Consider the following 12,835-nt stretch of genomic DNA (forward strand, 5'->3'; position numbering starts at 1 on the left):
AGACTTATCGCTGGCCAAGGGACCGAAACACTTACACCAAGCTGTGAATTTTAGGAGAATTAAAATACTAGAGCTGCATGCAACGAACATGACTGCTATTGCTCTGTTCTCAGCTTGATTCACGGAAAACAGCACTGCTGTTTTTTCCCTAATTTGGAAATGAATCTTCAGGTACAGATAATGATTGTGTTTTGGAAAATATCACAGTGACTAAGCAGTTTTGCTGGAAGCCCAAAAGAGGTTCCATGGAATTTCAGAATTAAATAAAGTCTGCCTTCTTTCCCTTCTGCTGTAACAAATGCTCCAGGACTTCCCACAGCTGAATATGGAAATGAGCTAAAACCTGGAAGCAACACTGAGCTATGTTCTTTCTTCTCCTCAGCTCACTTTTTCTCTTTTTGCTCCTCCTTATGTAAATTGGAAATGTACTAAGGAATACTCATTAACACATATTAAGAGTTGTTTCAGCATCTTGAAAGAAACACATGGAGAGAAAGGAAGAAGAGAAAAACAGTAAAAGGATACAAGAAAATAGAAAAAAGAGTATGAAAAGACAATTACGAAGAGGAGAGTCTAGAAAAAGAAATGGGAACAGAGATAATATATATCCATGTTGCCCTTTTCATGACAAATGCCAACATACTTGTCCAGTTAAAAATTCACATACCTATTGCAATGACCATATAAAATAGTTCAGATCAGCTTACACAACAATGACCTCAGTGAAGTTCTATGAGATGTTTAGCTGATTTAAGGCAATCTCCAGCACTGCCTTCTGTAATTGTTCACATAGTGTTAACAACACTTACATTTTAAGGACCTATTTACTCATTCACAGCAAACTTCACAATTTTCCATGCTTTTCTAGATCATCCTTGGCAGGATCCTTGAGGCCAGGCTCCTTCACCATTCATTCTGCCTTGTTCATGAGGTGACTTCAGGCCACGCTGAGCTGCCCAGTAGGCATGACAGGGAAAAATATTTTGAAGGACATTGATCTTTATAACTGCCTCCAGTGTGTCTCTCTCTCTGCCAACATCGACCACCTGGACAGCTTTCATGAGGGACCCCTCCAAGAGCAAACCCTGTTCATGCAATCATATACTGAAAGGTTGCCCTCAAAACTCATTTCAGGACCCTGATACTGCTGCACCCAACTTCCCGCAACAGCTCCCATGGCTGTGGGGACCCTGTGGCATCGGGTACCCACTAGTGCTGGAAAATGCTGTATATGATTCTCACTACAAAGAAGGTGTGTGTAGCTAAAATGAGAGCCAGCACTTTCCATAGGGGTGGCAGCCAAGAGGGTTTCAACTGCTCCTGTTCAGTCCAACAACGAATCAACTGCTTGTGAACGTGGGACAACCAGGCAACCCTGGCCAGTTACAACACACTTCACCCATGAGCATCATATGCTTCTGGTCTATACCTGACCAGACAACCTGATTTTTCAAACAAACCATGAGAGACTTACCTTCCACTAGCTGTGCTCCTATGTAATTAGCATCTTTATTATATGTGTGTGCAAAGAGGCCTGTGACATCAGGCAAATGAAGAGTAGGAAGAGAATGAAGTTCATCAATGAATGTGAAATCCCATAGCTGATTAGTAACAGATCTGAGCATAGAACTGGAGTCTATACTCTTCAGTCAGTACATTTTCCATCAGACCTTGCCATTTCTTCAAAGCTACAGTAGAAGACTTTATAGTATAAAAATATTGAAGGTTGAGAATACCATTATCCCCTCCAGAAGCAGAGACTAAGTGGGAAAAAGTAAAGCGATAGTGAAAAAAATTAGAAAAGGAAAATTGTAGAAGTGAAAAGAAAGGGCAAAGGAAGAGGATAAAAATGAGGATGGAAGAAACAGAAAGAAAAACTCACTAAATAATTTAACGTGAATTAAAAAAAATAAGAGAAAGGAGGAGGAGAAAATGACAGAAAGTGGAGAGAAAAGCTGAAGTTTTTCAGATATAAGGTCCTATCTCTGCACATTGAAATGTATCCAGACTGACTCATTATTTTCCACAAGACAATTTTTGTTCTCAGACCGGCTTCTTCTGAAGCGTGGAGAAGAGAGAATATAGAGAGTGTGATGGACATTTATGCCAGAGTACTGTAATATTGACTAACAGCTGATCTTTTAAATCTGTCAGGACATTTCTTTTCTGACTTTATTTTTAATGGCCTTCTTTCCTATTGCTTCTGCTAACTCGTTGACTGATTCCAGTGTGCAAATAAATTGACATGTAATGGTTTTGCAGAGCTGAGCTGTTTGCAGAGTGTGGGCCACCATCTATTACAAACTGATCTGGAAATTCATGACAAAGACAAAACAAGTTGTATTGTATTTGTGTGACTTGAGTCACATCAAGTTAACAAAATTAATACCTTATCAATAACTAACTGATATATGGGGTAAAATCAGTCAGGAATCTTGGGAAATTTGTTGCTAAACACATATTTGGTTTTCAGAATTTGCCTCATGATACATTTCATTATTACAGTCCTAAATATTATAGAAATATATGTTATTTAAGACTACTTATGTAAGTAGTGGGTGATTATGTCTTAAATTTTCATAGGAATGCTCTAAATGAAATAGTCTCCTTTGTCCATGGAAGTCATTTAATTTTTCATTGTTTATTTTTGAGGTTTTTTGGATTTAAAATTAACCATTTTTCTGAATTTTATATTAAAGGTTTGCCATTTATTATCTATTTAGAAAGCAAGAATGGTTGTTAATAATTTTAAATGTAAATTTGAATCTATTTATGAATAAACTTCATAAGAGGAATTTTAAAGTAGATGTTCATCATACTATTATATATCTCATCAGTTTTAAAACATGGTTAACTGCAGTTTATACATAATAAAATACTGTAATCCTTCTAATCTCTGTTGCACTCTAGTAATTCTTATGCTTTGGTCATACGATTGTATTTTACATATTTCTAATAACAGTAATTTTTGCAAGAGTGGCTAGCAACCAGTAGTATGATTAGAATAAAGATGGAAGGTTCAGGATGCTGATGTCAAAAATATTTTTTCTGCGCTACGACCCTGCTGATCAGGGAGGTTGGACTAGATGATCTCCAGAGGTCCCTTCCGACCTTACTGATTCTATGATTCTATGATACCTAAAGATTGACTGTAATGTAAGGAAAAATGGATTTCTACAGAAATTTGGATTTAGTATACCAAGAATAATAACTTACAGTGAAGCTAGTAGTCGTTCTGATGATATTTTAGCATGATCTGATCAAGGCCACCTCTCCCAATCTGCAGAAAATATGCTTTCTGTTTTGAAATGTGTGCTTAGTTTGCATATCTGTATTTTCAGTTAAATAATTTAACCTTTTAGCCATCTGGTAGTTAGAAGTGCAACTATTCAAATTTATACGAATACTTGAACTACAGCTGCAAATTTTGCAGACAAATTATATCCCAAAAGTGAGCTTCACCCTTTTGGAAATGTACCTCTTCATTTGCATTTCCTCCACTACAAAGTGTCCTGAGTCAAGTTTGTCCTGTCAGCACGTGACAAGAATTCTCCACTGATTGCCAGCAATATGTCTAGTTAAAAAGAGTTAGCAACAAACTATGATCATGGCCCTGAACCAGAGAGACCTTTTAGTAAAGAGCTATCTTTTCCTCTTCTAATCACTCCCATGTCCTGTGGTCCCAGCCCATACCCAGTTTGGGAACTCCAAAAATTCCCTTCCCCTTCATACCACTAATACCCACTGCACTTATCTGCACTTTTTTGCCCATATCTTTCCCTGAAGGCTAAATGCTTGACAGGTGAGCTGCATAGCAATTTACAGGAGAGAGAGGAAGCTTTAGCTACAGGCTGACTATAGAAAAGGTCATGTATATAGCAGTGGAAAGAAGCCCTGTTGTCTCCATCATTTCAGTGTGGTTGTGTTCAGTTGTAATGACTGTGTGATAATTCTGAAATTTATCCCAGTAGATTTGTAAAAGCGGAATAATGTCTCATTACGTTGTGTAATAGTGCACAAAGAAAGCCTGTGCAATAAAATAGGGCTTTAGGCAGTGGTGTCTTACATGATAAGAATTCTGCTATAAGAGGCGTGGTCCCATGATCTTCTTCAGTGTCTGCTTTTTGTCTTTCATTTATTACTATTTTGTCATGACACTAAGAGAGATGTTGCTTTTCAAATTCATCATCATTGTTTTTTCCCAACATTTCTCAAATGAAATGATGGCAAGATAGAGCACCATGCTTTCATTTCTCTGATAATCGCTTTCTCCAAGGAAACTGATAGGTTTCAAATTTATGTTGATAACGAAGGTACTATTTGTCTATAGATGTCTTGGTAAGCCTTTTTTTCTCCCTTTTTCCCTCTTTTCTTTTTTCTTTTTTTTTTTTTTGTTTTTTTCAGCACAGCAGTCTGTGCTTTCCAGGTCACTGAAAATGGGACAGAATGCTCTGAGCTATGTGCCCTACTGAGTGGAACTGTTTTGTTCACATGCATTGATGCTCCCTTTGTAAAGAAATAAAAAATACAATCTAGAAAATGCATAAGTGAATGCTTTTTATTCTATGCTCTAAGGTTAACAAAACAAACACATCACAGACCTCCTCTATATTCGATTTTTTTCACAGATGTGGTCAGGTGCTAATAATTCCATTTTGTTAGAGCATTTAATCATTTTTATTGCACTATAAGACTAAGGTTTATATGAAGCTGTTTTATTTATGCAATGGCACTTTAATGTGCTAATGCTGTCCGAAGAAAACTTACCTCCTTATAGTTTTTTTCTCCACACTAAAATATTAAATGTTTCTAATGTATTCTATTATTTCTAATATTAATAAAAAATAAAAGTTTTATGAAACAATGTAACAGAACTGAAACAATAATTAGTTTCAAAATCTATTCTGTTTTAGAGGTACCAAGAAATAGCATATGCTATGCACTGAAATAAAGTGTATGCTGGCTGGCCTGAGATCCAATGCAGAAGAAAAGCTGAGGTGAGGGAAATCTCTGTTGCAAAGACATGATTTCTATAAATATATCAAGAAGGAAGTCTCCTGCTGTAAAAAGAACAGAGACGGAGAGCTTATTCTGTCTTGGGTGGAACTAGATAGTTGTTCCTGTCTGCTAATTTGTGAGACAAGGAGAACATCCTCAAAGTGATGGATTCTAGTGCACAAGAGAAACAGAAAAAGTAAAAGTTCAGATGTTTCAAGGGAAGGGAAGCGAAAGGGAAGACCACCAGCACTGAAGCTCTAAATGAATAATCATGATCAGAGATTATATTCTAAACATATTTTGAGTATTATTCCATAAAGCAAACTAGATAGACGCCCTCTTTTCATTAATGTTTATGTAACAGCAAGCCATTATGTACATTTATCCTTCATCTCTAACTGACTGCAGAATTCAGGACACAGATTTCCTTTTCCCAGGACATAATTATTTTCACAGCTATGGTATACTTTTCAAAATGTGCTTAGAGTATTTTTTTCTTTTAATATCTATTTGTAATTTCAATAGAATGGATTGATGTTGACTATCCATTCAAGGTGATCCATACAGTATATAAAGAAAGTTCCTCTTTTATGGACATGAAATCGGCATATGTTTATATATGTGTGTGTACATATATATATATATATAAAAATATGTATACACACACTATATATGCATGTGTTCATATATGTTTATGAATAGCAGATACATATACACACAGTCTGAGATTGTTGGGTGCTTAGGGCACTTATATTGTTCAAAGTTAGTGTTGATTTTGAATGTCTTCATTTATCAGTGCACAGTTTGAAGCATCTAATGATGGGTGATTTTCTTAAGGCAAATGTTGGTCACCGAAAATCTTAGGTCTTCACCTGGATACTCAAAATCTAAGCCATTATGTAAACTTGATTATTTTTCAAATAGAAGCCATTGGTTCATCAAGTTTGGATGCTTTGTTTGTTTTCCTGCATTTTCTCTCTATCCATCTTTTGTGGGTCTTCCTGACAATACAAGCCTCTCAGTTAGGCCCACATTTTCTCTTAAAGAGCAGTGTCCACCATATAACGTGTGCTTCTGGAAACAGATAAAGAACAGTAACCTAACTCTACTATGGGAAAATTTAATTATGCAGACTATGATGAGAACTGACCCAAACACCACAGCTATGTGACCTATACAACAGGAACAAGAAGGGATCAGCTCTCCAAAGTACAAAGACCTTGGCTCAATCCAGCCCAGCATGTTTGCATGGGTCCATTTTCAGGAAAGGATTGATCAGATGTTTAAGTGCTTTACTGGAGCAGTACCAGGATGTTTAGTACTTGGCAATATTGAAATTTATGAATCGTCCACTGCCTTGATGACTCCTTCTACTCTGCAGCGTTCCTTCACTTACGATTCAGAGGCAGACTGCCACCTTCTGAATTACTAACATCATTGCTTCTAGAATTTGATTTTTTTTTGAATCCTTCTGAGAGATAACATCAAGTCTTGAGCCTGTAAGAAACAGGATCAGATATCAGCCTGAGGAAGTGCTCTGATGGGTTACAGAATTATATATTCTCAAGTAAATATATACACATGACCAATATGTCAGTGGAACTTTATCAAGCTAGAGTAGAGATATGTGGCAAAACAAGAAAGTAATCAAATGTCATTAATCATCCTGGAATATCTTCAAATATCCTTTATCATGTGCTGGGAATCTCTGGTATTTAACCTGAGTTTTAGGACAAACTGCATAACTTCAAGTTTTAATTCTAGGCACGCTTCAGTTTCTAAAGTTCTCCCCAGGCACTTCGGTTCAGAATCGCTTTGATTCACTGCAAAATGGAGTTTGACATATCTTATTATGAAGAAATATTTCATTTTAAAATGTTCAGAGTAGCTCTAGGAAAACAACAGCAAACTCAGAAAACCTTGTCAATAGTGTACCTCTTCTACAAATGCAACCGACAAAACTGAAATAATATTTCCCATTAACAATGAAGTTTGCAAATAGCTGTGAGTACTCTTTGAATGTATTCTTGCTAGAAGACCATTAGCTGGAAAATATTGAGAATTTATAAATTTGCTATGCTGTCCTCAAAGCACTTACAGAGAATTCATGGTTATTGATACTATCACTTTTCTTTTTTGCTGTGGGAGAAACATAAGTGGAGTATTTATGCACTGGGTCTTGTGGTACTAGTCCCTCCAAGTCAGTGTAGAAGACATCTTGCATATGAGATGACTGAATCCCAGGTTGCATGGAACCAGCATGTCAAAACCTTATATCCATTTTGTCACTCTCTGCAGAAGATTATCAGTTATGTGAAACCAGTGGAATAATGCCTCCCCTTTTTTTGTTCTTTTTTTTCCATTCATTGCTCTCTTCCTTTCACTTACCTCTACAATGGCATTTCTGTCTCTTACATGCCCAAACATGGTAATATTACACACTCTATAAATCACATTGTTAGCTCACCTAAGTATTTTGGATATTTTATCTTAGACTTCTTCTTTCCTCCCATAAAAAACTGAAAGAAATCCTCACTGCTTAGCTGAACATATTGAGACTATCTCACATAGAGTGAAATAAATATTAACTAGGATCTTCAAGGTATGACTCTGAGAACACGACCACCTCTCTCTCCTCTAGGTACTTGGTTGCTTCATAGCATGCTTTGTGTACCATGAACACAAAGCTCCACATCCCTCAGTCTGCTAGCCCCGGGTTCCATAAATCTGACATATTTCAAGTAGTTCATAGATACTATATTACAGCTGCCAAAAAGGATGATGAAACTGCTGTAGACACAAATTATGTAGTGGCAACAATGAAATCAATCACCAGTCATTAACTGAGATCTTCGAGGTTGTCCCGTTCCAGGAATGACTCTTCGTGTGTTGAGGTTTGAATTCAAAGTAGCCAGAGATTAAAACAAAAAACAAAACAAAACAAAACAAAAAAAGGAGGAAGGAAACAGTAAAGAAGAGGAAAAGCCACTAGAATAAATTGTTACCATTCCCCACCATCTAGAACTACTGGGGTTCATTCAAGTTTGGAAGGCACCTTGAGGACCTCCAGCTGGAGGATGAGAAACTAGCAGCCTCAGCATCGCCACCTGTTTCTATGAAATATCCAGGAATGCTTAGGAGAGAAACACACAGTTCCTACCATCATTCTCAAGGGGTCTTTTCCACATCTGACTTATTTATTCCTCTTATTTTTAAAATCTCTCTCCTCCCTTGTCAGTCTGATAAAAGCCTGTAGTTTGCAAGTCCTACAGCTGTCCTGAGCCATGACTGATATGGCTAGATAATTCCATGGCTTCAACAGCCAGACACCAGAAAGCATTTGCCAGGCAGAGAAGCAGCCTGTCTGACCAGGTGCTGCATTTCTGAAATAAGAGAGGGTACAAAGGGGAACCAGCACCAGAAGCAGACTGCATTTTCCCTTGTCATTCTTTTGCTTTCCTTGGATACATTTTTTGTCCTGCCTAGGAAAGAAAGAAAATCCAACCATAAGAATAGTCAATAGTTGATTTTTTCTCACCCTACCACTAAGGACTCTTCACACCAGCTTTGATACCATGCAAAAAGATTGTCCAACAGGGGATTTTCTATACACTGCTGAATGAGCAAATTTTTTAATGTAAATTTAATTTAATTAAATGCTCAGAAATGAGGCAGAGGGTTCATTGCAATATTCCTTTAATACCTTTGTGAAATGGTTCACAGTGTGGCGGATAAGATGCATTTAACTGTGTAAGACAAGCTGTCTCATAGTGAGCTTAGGATGAGTACAAGGAAAGGCAGCTAGCGCTGTTCTTCTCAGATGCAGAGTATGTGCACAGCCTAGCAAATGCGACATGCTGCACTGTGTAGCCAAGTGGCCTGACCACAACCCATTGATTCTTTGGTGCTCCACTTAGTAGCCCATTAATCAACTTATCTGCCGACTGGACAGAAACATCTTGTATGTTCTTCCAGCTCCAGCACAAACATTAGAAGTCTAGATTTTTAATATTACATGCAGCTGCTTAAACAGTCACATGGAGATATAACATTTTTTTTTCTTACTCATTTTCAGGCATGTAAATGAGGATATGAAGATGTGCAGAGATCTGTCAATTACATCATATTCTGATTTCTCTTTGGCAATACAGTCATGCAGAAATACAGCTTGATATAAGTGACATTAGGTTTGGGGGATGTGAAATAAAAGGTTGTTTTATGTTATGGCCATTTTCCTCATTCTTGCAGAACAGAGCTAGTGTTTCAAGGATATTTTTGTCATCTCCATTAGAGGTGTGCTGGAAAAAAATTACCTCACCAGCTGTATGCAGAGAGATAGATAAAGTTTAAAATGTTACATTCTAACAAGGGGGCCAATAGATGAAAATAGGAAGAGGGTAAAGAAAATGTGGTTTTGTTGTTGTAAGGGAATCATTACGATTCTTTGGGAAAATATACTGAATTACTGACCTTTAAATCATGGTAGCTCATAGCTATACAGCAACCTAAAAAAAAATGGGCATTTTTAGCCAGGCATTCAATTAATTGGATTTAGTATAATAGCCACCTGCTCCACCTACAACTGTATTAATAACAAAGTGCAGAAAGATATTCCAACCTTTGCTGCAGCGGCACTTTGCAGAATTATGGAGGAGTTCTCTGCTTTTTTGTAAATGCTCTGTCTTTCTTTCTTTGGAGAGATGCACAGGTGGATAATATCTGTTGGAACTGATAGAAGCAGTTCACCAAGATAAAGTGTTCTTACGTTTCTGACATGTCAAAAACATCTGCTCTCTTCTTAAATAAACCATTGAATGAATATTCTCATATAGTACTACCGAAGCTTGCAATATAGCTTCACTAAAAGCTTTCCACTGCCCTCCAGATACACTTAAGAAAAATAACTCCAAATGGAAAGAAGATACACACAATAGCTGAAGGGAATGTAACCACATTCATAGAAGATGAAGAAATCATAAGCAGCCACCTGCACTTCTTCTAAGTCCTTGGGCTCTTGCTATTGACAATACTAGCAAAAACACTTCACAGGGGACACTCTAGTCTGTTCCCAAAACTCTCAGAGTGTACCGTAGATTCTGGCTTGCATTGCAATTGTGAGAAAACTTTAGGTTTATGGAAAGTGATTACACAGAATTGGGAAAGACTATTAGAAATAAATAGAAGCCACATAATTCTTTCCCTGAAATGTGTTAGAAAAAACAGGCAGAGGAACCCCAGGAAAGCTAAGGAATAGATCCCTAAGTCTGGAGCGAGTAAGTTTGTCAGTGTAGCCTGGCAGGTCAATCCAGCTGTTTGCATAAGGAACTCAGGTCCATTTCTAGGTTTTGGCATGGGACAGAGGGAAAATTCCAGTCCTGAGATCACTGTTTGAATTAGGCATAGGAAGCAACTGGTCAAGAGTAGAGTGCTCTTTCAGAAAACATAGAAATCATAAGGTATTCATAAGCAATAAAATGTCATTAACCTTGTGCTAGGTCATCGGTAGGACAATATGCTGGATTATCCAGTGATTTTGATTTAATTTTACTTTGGTTATAGATTCCTTGTTTTCTTGTTCCGATTTCTTTCCTTTTGGTTAGTTTAAATAAGAATTATTCACTTGTATCTTACATCTCACTTGTGATAGCTCACTGTCTTTGAAATAACATTTTAAGAAACCATGTTTTTTTCTTGACTTTTGATTCTTGACTCAGGAACCTGACAGAAAGATTCCTATACAAGCAAGTGAAATGTCCCCTGGCCTGGAGGCTGAGTACTGTAAGTATCCCAGGCAACTCTCTCCTAATCCTCCCAGCTGAAGTGCTGCTGAGCAGAACTCTCCCAACAATTTTTGCTCCATAATATCTTGACTATTTGACCCTCAAGCTCCACAACAAAGCCTGCATTGAAACATCAAGCAATATAGTCTTAAAACACCAATATGTCAAATTCTTCATGAAGGATGTATAGGTCAGAGGTAATTTTTTAAAACTCCTTTTCTTTTTCTTTGAATAAGACCTGGATTTGTCAAGCGTGTAAAAACCTGGAGTAAAGGCTCTTGCTAAGGTCTTTGTCTCCTGTAGAGTTACTACCTCCTCGATAAGAAAAAAAGTGCTCTTGTTTAAGGCTATGGGGGGCATACTGAGCTTCCCATCCCTTCTCTTAAATGTTCTTTCTCTCTCTTAAAAATCTTGTTGAAAGAAGTATATTTCTTCGAATGAAATTCAGAGAGAAGGACTAGAATAGCTTCCTGCTGGCAGTTGCCACGTTGATATATCAAAGTGATATTGCTTTCTGAATTGAGTGGCACCAATCAGCAGGAACTGTCAGTCTGTGGATGTAATAACTGTGGTGCAAGTCATCAGGAATATAAATGAAAGTTTCAGCTGTACTTGTATACTTCAAGTGTCTATCGGGTGGGGGAAATAAGAAGGAAGAAGAGCTTTGCTGGTGGTATCAAGGAAGGGATGGCATGAGAAGAAAAATTTGGTAAAGCTCAGAGCACCTAGATTCTCTTCCCAATATAATATGAGAGTCAGATGAAGTCACGGCATGAAATGAATCTGGCACGTGCACTTTGCATAATTCCCAGTACCTTTAACGATCCTGCTGAAGAAAAGGTGAAGGTTTATATGATGCTTGACTCTGTCAATACCTGTTATCTATAGGCACGCAATTTTTTTAATGAATAAACTTCCTCAGTTCTTACCAGACAGTGACATACACTCCCTGGAGCCCGCAGATGAAGCGCCCTTCTGTCCATCCTTTTCTGCAGGACCCAGCCCGGATGGTATTCTTAGAGCATGGGGGAGCAGGCTACCTGTGAGCACAGACATGGGAAATGAAGGCAGCTGGCACCCTTTCACCAAACAGCGTTGATCAGCTGGAGCACTGACTCATAAAGGGCAGGGCTGGCATCCTGCACCTTGCGTGCCACGGGAACCTGCATTTCTGCTGTCCCAGGAAACGTCTCTAGTCACCGGGTTATCTCCATAAGCAGGGCCATTAAGTATTCAGATGGTCAAGAAAGGTGTGAATAATGCAGGATTAGGATTTTCATGTGAAGTCAGAGAGGGAGAATCAGATTTCTAATTTCTGCTTCCAGGGGTATTTTGCAATAATATCATATTAATGTTGCTCAGTTGAAAGAAAGTGTTTGAGCAAGAACTAAACCCTAATTGTCCCTTCCTGAAGGAGCATCCACAGTGCTGAGAGGTCCTTGCTTTTCCCCTGTTTGTTTTGAAAATCCCGAAATATTGCAGTTGTCAGTGCTGAGACATCTGAACCCTGCAGATCTAGGACTGAGCAAAATAGCTGATGCAATGAATTGGATCACCCTTCTGCCAGAGAACTACAGGTCCTGAGATCAGTATTATTTTCACTGAATGTGAATTCAATTCAGTACGTGAATCATATTTTATTTTGATTTTTTTTAATGCTCTGCACTGTGAGCCTGAGATAAAACCAAGTGATATCCATGCAGTATCTGTATTTAGTGACTAAGGTCAGAGTATGATTCAGTTTTCTGCTTACACGACTATGACTCACTAGGGAGAGGAAAATGCTCAGATAGTAGTAGTATGGGTATTATAAACAGGTAATGCTCGTCTTTTCTGGATCGCACAAGTGAGCCCTCATTCCTACAAACCTTAGCCTGGTATAAAATGCTGCTAATCTGCAGCAGGGTCATGCTGCAGATGACCTGTGCCTAATTCACATGATTGTCTGGAAACCCATTCTTCTCCCAAATCAAGTAAAATCTCATTGTCTATTAAAAAACAAGGAGTGGTATTGTATGTGATGTTAAATTTATTGATGTGTGGTTTCTAGGACAGGG

The sequence above is a fragment of the Rhea pennata genome, chromosome 1 (assembly GCF_028389875.1).
Source record: "Rhea pennata isolate bPtePen1 chromosome 1, bPtePen1.pri, whole genome shotgun sequence".
NCBI classification, from domain to species: Eukaryota; Metazoa; Chordata; class Aves; order Rheiformes; family Rheidae; genus Rhea; species Rhea pennata.